The sequence below is a fragment of the Heloderma suspectum genome, chromosome 4 (genome assembly GCF_057233095.1).
Source record: "Heloderma suspectum isolate Gila_16-S chromosome 4, 16-S_ref, whole genome shotgun sequence".
NCBI classification, from domain to species: domain Eukaryota; kingdom Metazoa; phylum Chordata; class Lepidosauria; order Squamata; family Helodermatidae; genus Heloderma; species Heloderma suspectum.
This window is the reverse complement of record NC_139461.1, coordinates 39167569-39180543: the sequence shown is the minus strand read 5'-3', so window position 1 is coordinate 39180543 and position 12975 is coordinate 39167569. Positions and strand designations below refer to the sequence as shown.

General features: G+C 44.3%; 1 protein-coding gene across 4 annotated transcripts in view; it reads right to left on the bottom strand.

The window, feature by feature from the left end:
* NCALD (neurocalcin delta) overlaps positions 1-11695 on the bottom strand; it is a 100554-nt gene extending 88859 nt beyond the window's left edge. The window contains exon 1 of one of the 4 annotated variants that reach the window (XM_084849000.1): positions 11501-11695. The gene's annotated coding sequence lies outside the window, so the exon portion shown is untranslated. Of the gene's footprint in view, positions 1-3457; positions 4283-4365; positions 4544-11500 lie in introns of those variants that run through there. The other 3 variants (XM_084848995.1, XM_084848998.1, XM_084848997.1) reach the window with 3 other exon arrangements.
* Positions 11696-12975: the final 1280 nt, after the last annotated feature.

Sequence of the window (12975 nt, the reverse complement as noted above, 5' to 3'; positions counted from 1 at the left end):
ATCAATAAAAAGTGTTGTTATTCGTGGCATCTGCATGTCAAGAGCTTTCCAATGAAGTGTGTTTCATGAGAATCAGTCAATGGGAAGGCAGTCAAAAAGGGATGATCAACTAACTCCTGACTATGAATTATATAGATAAGGTCTACCATATGCCATTAAGCCAGACCTATGTTTAACTATGATTTGGTACTATCTCTAAATGATAGCTTTTTTGGTTAGCTAACAGATTTCAACAAGTATTACTCAAACCAGCAGCTTGTGCTTAACATTATCTAAATCTCATGTAGCTTTTATTGAATCTCATATTGTGAATTGCTACCATGGCTGCTGTAATGAGAACTAATTTTGGATAATCCACCTCTTTGCCCATTGTAATGATCTTTAAGACAGGAGTCTTGTCATCATTTTATACACTGTATTTTTGCATTTCTGCTATCGCCTATAGCCAATATGGAAATCAAACTAAACTGAGCCGAATGATTTACATAAAGATGCATAATTTAGGCTTTGAAATATACAGAAAGGATCTCATCTGGTCCCATCACCAAGAACTGAAAGAGGATCAGCCCACACTGAAACATGCTTATCCATGTAAACCACAGCCTACTATATCCAGTTACGTGTTACAATAGAGAGCACTTAGGTACAAGGTGGTGGTGTTGTTCAGTCATTAAGTCATGTCCGACTCTCCGTGTCCCTGTGGACCATAGCATGCCAGGCCTTCCTGTCCTCCGCTCTCTCCCGGAGTGTGCTCAAGTTCATATTCATTGCATGGGTGATGCTATCTAGCCATCTCATCCTCGCCGTCCCCTTCTCCCTATCAAATCAGCACCGTTAGGGCCAGCCTTCCCCAATCTGGTGCCCTGCCTATGTGGACAATTGCCCATACTGGATGGGAATTATGGGAGCGGCAGTCTGACACATCTGGAGGGCACCAGGTTGGGGAAGGCTGCTTTAGACCATCTTGTAGATGCTGCAGTGTGAGAGCTACAATGTGGGTAATCCGCTTACCCATCTGGATTACCCAATTACATGGGCAGCCCCCATGCCAGGCACTGGCATGGAGCCTTTCTAAGGAATCTGGCTGGATCCAGATGGGAAGTAGGTTACATATATTACGCCATCCACACCTGATGCCCACTATGCAGAAGAATCTTTTTGTTGTATGAAAATAGGCAACCACTTGCACACTTGAAGTTGCCCTTAAGAGAATGAAGAGAGATGTCTTAAGCAAGCTATGCCACACAGAACTCTACCATGCTATGATTTTGTAACCTTGCAAAAATCCACAAACTTGTTTTTCTCATAACACCCATTAGGATTTGGGTTTATTCTAGGGTAAGACCTTGGAGTTGGAGAAATTCTGGTCTCTGAAGACTAATTTTGGCTTCAGAGTATCAGTGTCCCCGGTTGTTCCAGCTTCCAGGCAGCAAACTTAATGCGTGCTAGCTACAACAGCATGCATTGGTTCTTTGGTCCTATCCCCTAACAAAGGGCCAAGTCCAATCTTAAGGATGGACAGTGGGTGACAGCCATTTCCATTTTTTAGGACAGGGCGGCTTCAAGGGCAGGCGTGATTGGGCACCTGCCGAGGGCCCACACCCCAGCAAGCCGTCTGGACTTGTTCCTCTGTCCCACCATTGCAACCTGCTTGTTTACCTGCCTTTCACTCTGGCCCAGACAAAGGTAGTGGTGAGGAGGAGGAGGAGGAGCAGTAGATGCCACTGCCTGCTTGCTCACTGGCAAGAGCTAAAACAGAAGAGCCTTTTGGCGGATTGAGGGAGTCTTGCCCATGGATCCAGCATTGTTCTAAGGGGACCCTTTGTGGACTTCAGGGAGCAGTTCTGCCCAGGATATATTTTAATTTACACATCTGCAAAGCATGTACTAGTCAACAAAAAGAATACAGATCAACCAAATAACTCTCATTGACTGGGCCTCAGATACAGAGTGTAGTTAGATTGAATGCATGTGTTTATAAAATCTGGCCTCAGGCCCATCTGAATGAGCTTTAATAAATGTTGAGCTTAGTTGCTGCGACCCCTGCAATCATCGCTGCCCACAATCCACTGCTTCAGAACAGGACTACTTCAGAGTTGGGTTGAAGAGACAAATCAACAGGACTATTCTGAAGCAAATAAAAGATTGTGAATTTCATCGACTGTGCAGCAGTTCAGGAAGTTAAAGGGCTAGACTACTTATAAACGCGATACACTTGACGGCAATTATTCAAAGGAATATTTCCCTATAACTGAACAACTTGTCTACTATTTGAGAGCATAAGGTGTTCAGAGTCTAGCCTTCAAGTCTAGGAGCTGATTCATATACACAGTGGGGTGTTCAAAAGTCTTCATTTCTCCCCAGAGGGATTCCATGTAGAATTTTAATAGATCAGTAAAATTACACTGCCTACAATGGTACTTCTAAAGCTGCTGCAATCTTTTAGACTGCTTAACTACATTCTACCTAAGCAAATAAATTCGGCAGCAACCCTTGATGTCCAGTGATGAGCAACCACCAGAAAACAACCTTTTAAAAACAAGTTTCTTAAAAGAGTTTCGAAAACTGTCCACAAGCTAATAAGAAATAATAACTTGCACGCATCTTAGCAGAAGTATATTGATCAAAGACAATGACTTTATTTCTTCCTCTTCCAGAACATCAAATCTACAGATATTCTCTCACATACTAAGCCCACTGAGACTACCGTTGATTCCAGATGAGGTTTTTACTGCGCAATCACCCAGACTCATTCATAGAATTTTACAGCACGTCAACATGGTATCATCTTCATTTTGTGACTGTGCTGTGTTTTCCTATCATTTCTTCCATCTTTTCCCTTTCCAGAAAAAAAAAATCCATTAACAAGGAAAAGATAGAATAGCAGCACTATGTCTTTTGATAGGTAATGCTAGGAGCCCTCTGTCTGGAAGCATCCAAAGGAAAAGATTTCCAATAACTTTTCAGAGCTATGTTTGCTTTAGCATACCTGAAAAGTTTCAACCACATTACTTCTACTCATTAGTTTAACGTGTGTGTGTTTTAAAATAGCTGGCTATGTCTTAAGTAAAGTATACCACAGGAAATTTCATGGACATGCTGTTTCTTTTAAAGAGCTGCGACTATTGCTATTAATAATAAAGCCTTACACTTTTTGGCAATAAAGAGACAAGTAAGTGGTGAATCATGTCATTGTTCTAATACACCAGCCTTCCCCAGTTCCAAAGACGGACAACAATCTACATAGGCAGTCATCCATGCTAACTCTCATTCAAACACTGCTCAAGGTGTCAGCAGTTTTGATCACAATCGTTCTGTGCACGGTAGCAATCTATTTTCTGTGTTTCCCCCTTAACAAAGAAGACTGGAGGAGTCAGTCTTTTTTTATTAGTATTTTCGACTGAGATTATACCGTTCAAAAAACTAGAGAAATCTTTTTTTAGCTATTGCAACTTACTTTTCCTCCAGAGCAGAAGCTGAAAGGCAAAGCCGTAAGTGGAGTGGGGAAAGGAGCGGCGGAATTCACTAATTAGTATCATGGAATATTTCAGATTATGGTTTGAGGCTGGTCCTCCCGAGACGCTTTCCTCTCTGCTCACAACCCGCCTAGTAGCAAAAACAAGAGGCCTCCCCGATCTGTCACAGAATCTAGTCTAATGGGGTTGGGAGGAATAATAAATAAATATAAATTCTCCGAGCTTTTGCTGGCGGCTTCGAACACTCGCGCTTACTTAGAAGTTCGCTGCCATGCAGTTGAATGGCGCTTCCTTCCAAGCGCGCCTGTTTCGCACGGGGGAGCCCTGCTCTGGCTGCGATCGGAAACTCGTCCGGCTGGAAATCCCATCGATATCGATGAGATATCGGTAAATATTTCTGGATCGGAAGCGTCGGAACTCAAACATCGTGGGATTTGATTCCATAAGAAGCCCACTTCCAAGACGGCCCTTTAATCGGATCAGGAATTCAATTAATATTTAAGCCTCGACCGAAGGTCTGGGACTCCCGCGGAGCCTGGAAAGATGGGGAGGGAGGGGCCGACAGAGAAATCGCATGTCGTGGGGCTCCATCACCCGCTCTCCCTGACACTCCTTATCCCGGGGCGGCTTTAAAAAACCCTCCAGCGTACTCCCCCTTCCGCTGCCCACTATCCCGCATTTAACTTCGCCCGGCTGCTGCTGCTGCTGCTGCCGCCGTGCCGCTGCCGCCGCGCGCACACAAGCCCGAGGGGAGCTGGCGGCCGCGCCGCGCGCCGCCCGATCCGAGCAGCCCCGACGCTTCGCCTTCTGCCCGGGCTCGCGACGCGGCCAAAACGAGCATGCGCGGGGCAGGGGCCAGGGGGCCACGGCGCTCTGGGCGCCTGTTTACCTCACGCTGCAGAAAGGCGCGCCTTCAGTCCTCCATGCTCGGGCAGCCCGGGAGGAAGCGGCGAGGGCGGCGAGAGCGAGCGAGCGAGGCAGCGGGGCGCCCGGCAGCATGCGCCAGGCTCTCACGCAAGGCTTCGCCTCCGTGGCCCGCCAGCCCAGCCCAGCCCAGCCCCGGCCTCCGGCTGACGTCAAAGTCGCTGTCACATGGCTCGATGCGAGGCAAACGGGCGCTGGTCGCCGTAGCAACCGCGGCCCGGCGCGCAGAAGCCGCTGCCATAGGCCGTCCGCCGGGCCCGCGTGCGTGCGGGGAGCCCATCCGGGGCCGAGCGGGATCCTCCCGGCGCCGGGCATCTTGCCTTCGAGGAGGGATTTTCAAAACCCAGACACACACTCCCCCCCCCCCCCGCCGCCGCCGCCGCCGCCGCCGCCGCCGCCTTCCTACTTACCTCCCTTCGGGAATCCGCAAGCCGGATTCGGTAATAAAAATGGGCGCCAACGTTATTTATTTACCCTTGTGGGGATCAACCAACATTTCACGAGCATGTGCAAGGTTTCGAGTTCCGCAGAGCTTTTCATCAGGCCAGGCGGGCTACTGGCGAACTCGAAAGCTCGCACATTTTTGGTTGTTCCTAATAAAGGGCTTTTAGAAATGCATTTATTATTAGATTGATACCCCACCTTTTTTCCTCTTGCAGGGAACCCGAAGTGGCTTACATGGTCTTCCTCCTCTCCATTTTATCTTCACGAGAACTATGAGGTAGGGTAGGCTAAGAGTCGGTAACCTGGTTTGCATGTCTCAGCCGATTCCTGCATTGTTTAGCCTAGGAATCGGCAGGGGCACATGGGAGCGAGCAACTATAACCCACAAACAACCCAGAGTTTACAGGTTTGGACATCATGAAACAATCCAGGAAACAAAAACGGTGACTGGCACACCCACAATCGCCCTTACCAATAACAACCCAGGAATTGGCAGTGATGTGCATATCGGGTCAGTGACAGCCCCGAAGTCACTCAGGGAACTTCATGGCCAAGTGGTGACTAGAACACAGATCTCTTGAGTACCAGTCCAAATCTCTGGAGTGACAGTCCAACACTCTTACCAGTGCCCCATATTAGTATTACCTAGTTGTGGATCTTGTGTTTATTTGTGTGTTATGGTCCAGCATGGTTAACTACTTTAAAAAATATATTTTATTTATTTAAATATTTATAAGCCACCTTTCTGGACCAAGGCCACACAATAAAAATAAAAAATAAAAATAAAATAAAAATTTATTTTTTAAAATAAAAATAAAAGGGCAATAGAATATTATGATAAAACTTTAAAAGCCAAAATAGAAACAAGCCAACAATGTTTCCAAATATAACTCAGGCAGTATAAAAACATTTGCAGAGCCACAGTAATAAAACAGTAGCATGACCAGTGAAACGCATCAGTTAAAAAAGCTATTCAAAACAGGTAAGTTTTCAGTGCCTTTCTAAACATTCCAACTGAGGTGGGGGCAACCACACATCCCTGGGGAGAGAGGACCATAATAACATAAGAAGAGTCCATCTAGTCTAGCATTCTGTTCTCACAATGGCCAATGACCAGCTGCTCACAGGAAACCCACAATCAGGACATGAGTGCAACAACACCCTCCCTCCCAAATTCCCCAGCAACTGGTATACATAGGCCTATTGCCTCTGATACTGGAGATAGCACATAGCCACCAAGACTAGTAGCTGTTGATAGCTTTCTCCTCCATGAATTTGTCCAATCCCCTTTTGGCCATCACTACATCTTGTGGAATTGAATTCCATAGTTTAATTATGTGCTGTGTGAAGACCTACTTCTTTTTATCTGTCCTGAATCTCCCACCAATTGGCTTCATGGGATGACCCCGTTGGGTTCTAGTATTATGAGAGAGGGGAAAAAATGTCTCCCTATCCACTTTCTCCACACTGTGCATAATTGTGTACACCTCTATCATGTCTCCCCTTACCCTCCTTTTTTCCAAGTTAAACAATCCCAGCTGTTGTAAACTTTCCTCATAGGGGAGTTGCTCCACCCCTCGGTCAACTGAGTTGCCCTTTTCTGCACTTTTTCTAATCCTACAATATCCTTTTTTAGGTGCAGTGACCAGAACTGTACATAATATTCCAAGTGTGGTCATCACACTATAGATTTGTATAAGGCAGCATGGTATCAGCAGTTTTATTTTCAGTTCCTTTCCAGATTATGCCTAAAATGGAATTTGCCTTTTTCACAGCAGCCGCACACTGGGTTGACATTTTCATCAAGCTGTCCACAACCGCAGGATCTCTTTCTTGGTCAGTCACTGCTAGCTCAGATCCCATCAGCTTATTCTTGAAGTTGTGATTCCCACCCACCCCATTGTGCATCACTTTACACTTGCTTACATTGAACCCCATTGGCCATTTTGATGCCCATTCTCCCAGTTTGGAGAGATCCTTCTGTAGCTCTTCACAGCCCCTTTTTGTTTTAACCACCCTATATAATTCGGTGTCATCAGCAAATTTGGCTACTTCAGTCCTCACTCCTAATTCCAGATCATTTATGAACATGTTGAAAAACATTAGTCTCAATACCATTCCCTGTGGGAACCCACTGTTTACATCTCTCCATTGGGAGAATTTACCATTTATTTGTACACTCTGCTTTCTGTTCTTTAACCAGTTACTGATCCATAAGTAGTAGGGGCCATTACTGAGAAAGCTCTGTCCCTAGTGCTAGCCAGTCTAACAGATCTTAAAGGTGTTTTGGGAAGCTGCCTTGAGTTTCAAGGAAGAAAAGCGGGACATAAATTAAATAAAGAGATCCATATGCGTACATAATCTGCCATTTACAACTATGCATTGTTTAAAAAAAAATCTGGCTTGTACATTCCCAAAAGGGAAGTTAAAAAACAACTCACAGAAAACTCTTATGTTTGGAGTAACCTAATCAGCCTCAGATGGATTAAAAACAATGAAGAAGTCTTTCTTTGGTTGGACAGTCCTAATTTAAACAGATGCATGCCATTCAAAATATGTGATGTGCTTTTGGGTGGGTACCTGTACACAGTGTATAAAATGTCAAGTGGTGGACAGCCCTCAGCAGAATGTTGTTCTAGGCACCTGGCATTTTAAAGAGATGCCAACAAACTAGTCACAAAGGACAAGTAGCTTGCCCAAAACACTGAGTACAAGGCAGTGTTGAGGTCTGAACCCCAGCATACCAAAACAATTCCATTTAATCCATAGGTTTCAGTGCCAACAAGAAACTTATTTCACAGAAAGTAGACTCTTTCTCTCTCCCCCACCCCTGCCAGCCAACTCATTCCCCTAATTCTTTTTTCTTTTTCACTCTGGATCATCACCCATACACCCTCTCTCTCTCCCCCAGCTCACCACCCATAAATGCTCTCATTCACACACATCACGCCCCTGGCCAACAATCCTCCATCCATTTACTTATACATACACTTGCAAGCATCCCATTTGTCCATCATATATGCATACATATATGCTTACACACCCGTTCTTCCCTTCTCGTCCTCATCACACTTACACTTTTTCAGGATCCCTCCAAATCTCTTTTTCTCTCTCTCACACACACACACACACACACACACACACGCAGCCCCCATCCATTCATACATACAAGGCCACACCCCTTCCAAACCCTCAGGTTATCCCAGCTGGCTCCACCAGCCCCCCGGTTTCCTGCTGTTCTCTCCCCACCCCCATCCTGTTGGCATCCTGCTGACTTCCCTAACCCCCCATGGGACATAGCGCTACCCTTCCTAGCCCCATCCCACTGCTCTCCATAGCTGTCGCTGCCGTCTTTAGCACCCCCCCATCCCCAGACAGTAGCGACTGTCTTACTCGTTTCCTTATCCTTTCTCCCCCTCTTTTTCTGCGGGGCTGGAAGTGGTGCAGAGGAAAGCATCCGCCTGCAACCACTGCCATCTTCATTTCTTAAGAATGTATCTGAGCCCTATGTGAGGCCCAGAGACATTCATGGGAAATGAAGATGACAGCAGCTGGAAGTCCTCACCTTGCTTTGAAGTGATCCCAGCTGCAGGCAAAAAGAGTTTTGTTTTTCATTTAAAGTGGTAAGGGTAGGACACCTCAGCAGGCACCAAGAAAGGTGTCCAGAGGCACGCTGCCTATCCCATTCTAACATAACAGGAACGTAGAAGCATATTACAGCATGGAATGGCAGGGTCGGGGGGCACAGAAATATTAGTTGCATGCTTCACAACAAAAGTAATGCACAAGGCCATCTAAAGGGGTCCCTCATAAAACTGTTAAGTCCAGAGTCTAAAACTACCTAGTTGCACCAGTGAATAAAATGGTACTGGTAGATGTGGGTTTCACCTCTGAAATATAAAAAGCACTTCACAGGGCAAGTATTTTGTAAAACCAACTTACTTTTCCCTTCCCTTTCCCCCCCTTTTTTTTAACACCATCAAAATATTCTGTACCAAAAACTAATATGTGATTTGATGTTCAGCTCAGCGACAGTATTTCTAAAATACCATTACTGGTTTGTTGCAATAGATCATGGAAAGTGTGTGTGTGAGAGAGAGAAGTGAATTTAGCAGAATGCAGCCTATCTCAATTTTATATGACCACAATAAAAATATGAGCACTTTCGATGCAGCTAAGAAGGCATTTCGAGTAGTGAAAGGTTTTGAAATAAAAGCTGTAAAACAATTCATGGTTTTCCATTCACTGCATATTGGCTAGTACTAAAGAAATGCTTGTTTAAGTCAATTCAAGTGGAAGGTAATTCCTGAATGAATACAGCATTATAAGAAAAATTCCAAGCTGTCCGTTCTGGTTCCCGCCTTTAGCACCACTAATTTCTATTCCCAGGGAGGAAGCTATAATTATTCCATTCTGAGAGATCAATAATTTGTACCTACAGTTATGGACTGACTGTTTCCTTAGAAAATGAGAACTGCCCTGACTTAAGGTTTTAATGTGAAAAATATGAGAAACAAGTGGGGCCTGCCACAGAATCTTGCAGTGTAACTTGGAATACTGTGTACAGTTGTAGTCACCACACCTAAAAAAAAATACTGTAGCGCTGGAAAAAGTGCAGAAAAGGGCAACTAAAATGATCAAGGGGCTGGAGTATCTTCCCATGAGAGATTACAACAGCTGGGATTGTTTAGCATGGGAAAAAGGAGGGTAAGGGGAGACATGATAGAGGTGTACAGAATTATGCATGGTGTGAAGAAAGAGGATAGGGAGACATTTTTCTCCCTCTCCTGCTTCATAAAGCACGTACTTAAACTATGGAATTCACTTCCACAAGACGTAGTGATGGCCCTATATTAAGGGAGCATAACCTTAAACTTGTAAATTGCTGGTATTTAACTCCTGTTAAATTAAGTTGTATATTAACAGGGATGTCCCAGATAAGTGCTAGCACTGTGGTGAAGACAGAGGCTCCTATATTCATATGTGGTGGCATTGCCCTCGAGTGTTCAAGTTCTGGCACAAAGTGTTTGCTGAAACAGAGATAACTACCAACCAATCACTAAAACTATCTCCCTCTTTGGGTCTTTTATCTCTATTTATAGATGCTAGCAAATCACTATTGCATAAAGACCCAATCAGTTTTTGTTGTGTAGCAGCAAGATTAATTATCACACAAAGTTGGAGAAATCAAAATGTCTTGTCCATTACAATGGAGGGATAAGCTATGGTCAATTGTGCTTAGGGAAAAACTTGCGTTATATGTGCATTCCTTAGGAAATGAAAAGGGACATGAGGGAGACTTTTATGCCATTTGGCATCTGTTTTTCTCTCATGCTAATAGGAATACTGACGAGTTCAGTAGACCAATATCCCATGTAAATCTATGGAAAGATTTGGTGTATTGACAATGATTTTCATCTATATAAAGCTCTTTTATGGAAGGTTGAGAAGAATAAGGGTATGAGCTTTATACAGGGAGGGTTGTCCATTTCTTGGAAATATTTTGTGTGTATAGTTTGGTAACTTTTTATTGTCTATTTGATGATGATGATGGTGTGTGTGTGTGTTTTGTTGGTTGTATAATAAATTTTATGGGGGGAAAGGACATAGTGATGGCCTCCAATTTGGATGGCTTTAAAAGGGGGTTAGACAAATTCCTGGAGGAGAAGGCTATCAATGGCTACTAGTCCTGATGGATATATGCTACCCCCAGTATCAGAGGCAGTATGTCTGTGTACACCAGTTGCTGGAGAACATGGGTGGGAGGGTGCTGTTGCACTCATGTCCTGCTTGTGGTTTCCTGGTCGACAGCTGGTTGGCCACTGTGTGAACAGAATGCTGGACTAGATGGTCCCTTGGTCTGATTCAACAGGGCTCTTCTTATGTTCTTATGTTCACAATTAAAAACACAACAATAAAATAATAAAAAAATACCCAAACCAACAGAACAACTTGAATACCAAAGGGCTGCTTGAATAAAAACACATTTGCCTGCCAGCGGAAAGACAGCAGAGAGGGAGCCAACCTGGCCTCCTTTTGGAGTTCCAGAGCCTGGGAGCACCCACCAAGAAGGTCCGCTCCTGTGTCACCATCAAACACACCTCTGATGGCAGTAGTACAAAGAGAAAGGCCTCCCCTGAAGATCTTAAAACCGCAGCAGGCTTGTATGGCAAAAGGTAGTCTTTTAGGTAGCCTGTTCCCAAGCTATACAGGGCTTTATAGGTCATAACCAGCAGTTTAAATTGTGCCCAGAAACAGACCAGTAGCTAGTGAAGCTGTTGTAACAAGGGAGTCATGTGCTGCCTATACCCAGCTCTGGGCAACAGTCTGGCTGCATCATTCTGGACTGAGTGAAGTTTCCCTACAGTTTTCAAAGGCAGTTCCACATATAGCATGTTAAAGTAGTACACGTTACACTAATACAAGGTGATGCCTGCAGTGACCCCTGTGCTCATCATATTAAAAGAAAGAAGCATGCTTCTGACTTCAGAAATACTTTTTGGCCTGTATGTGAATGTATGCAAATTTAACTGATAGGTTAATCAACTAAAACTCATATAATTAATCAATTAACATTTTATTTCATTTCTTTCATTCATTAAGTTACAGCCCTAGTTTTAAGCATTCCACTTACACACACACACATATGCACCTACCGTTATCTGCTGCCTGAATATATCGCTTAACAGTAGCCTTCCATAGCAGGTCTTGCCGATACTTGCACAGCACATATTTCATGTGCAGCTATTGCTTAACATTTCTGAATGGTCTTAAATGTTCGCATTCTGTTTTGCCCACAGTGAGACTTCTCATCACAGCACCACACATCTTGGTTACATAAATCGGTCTGTGAATAGCCTGTTTTTATTTTAAGAAAGCAAGTCGACAGACTTTTTTCTTCTTTTTTGCTGCTAAGTTTAATTGACCACATCCAGTAACAAGCATGTTATGCTATGTTTCCCTTCTCACTTCTGGCACAATACTTTCCATTACTCTAAAGCACTTAAAGACAGATTAGCTTTTGGCAATAAGAAAAGGTTTTCCTTTTTAAAAAGTCTCTGCAGAAATGTTGCAACCCACTCATGGGTGGTCAGTTGCTGCATTATATTTATGCATTACAGCTGGTCAAAGTCACAGGCATAAACTGTAGTGTACAACATGCTTTGGTTGAAGCCCCGGGTTTATTCCTAATGTCTTTAAAGTAGCAAGTGTATTGGCAATGTGACAAATGTATTTACTTTTGAGGTTTGGGGCTCACAGTGAAATAGTTGCAGAGAGAAAGAAGCCCGTAATAACAGTATGTGCAGATAGATAGATAGATAGATAGATAGATAGATAGACGATAAATAGATGATAGATAAGTACACAGGGTCTATATCAGGGTGGTGAACCTCAGGCCTGACGGCCAAATCCAGCTTGCCTGGGATCCTAATCTAGCCCTCTGGATTTTGCACGGTTTCTTTCCCATTCTAAAAGACTGAAATGCCTCTGGCTTAGTTATTGGCAGTAAGAGGCTTAAGCTAAAATACACTGGCATTTTTGGAATTTTGGTCCCACCCCTATCGTTTTTGGTCCCACCCCTTTGTCCCTGCCCACCACTGGAATGAGGCCTCCAAGAGCTTCTCCAGAATCAAATTTGGCCCTTGGGCTGAAAGAGGTTCAGCAGCCCTGATCTATGTTTTTGTTTTTCGGATTTAATCTAATTTTTAGAGACATAGGCAGACTAATTAAACACAGAACATAGGAAGCTGTCTTATACTGAGTCAGACCGTTGGCCCATCTAGCCCAGTATTGTCAACACTGACTGGCAGCAGCTCTCCAGGGCTTCAGGCAGGATTTTTTCCTCGCCCTACCTGAAGAAGCCAGGGATCGAACCTGGGGCCATCTGCATGCCAAGCATGTGCTCCATCACACTGAGCTATGAACAGTAGGGCCTCCGAGACAAAGTCTGAGTTCCTTCATAGGATTAGCAACGGGGCTGGGTTGGGCTTGCCACTGCCCTGAGCAGAGGTGCTGGAATCAGTTTCCTTGGAAGGAGAGGGCACTGGAGACTTATGGTGCCTTTTGTAGTAAATTGTTTCCAAATGTACATTTGAGGAGATGGGAAGCAACAAGCATGCAGCCTGGCAGT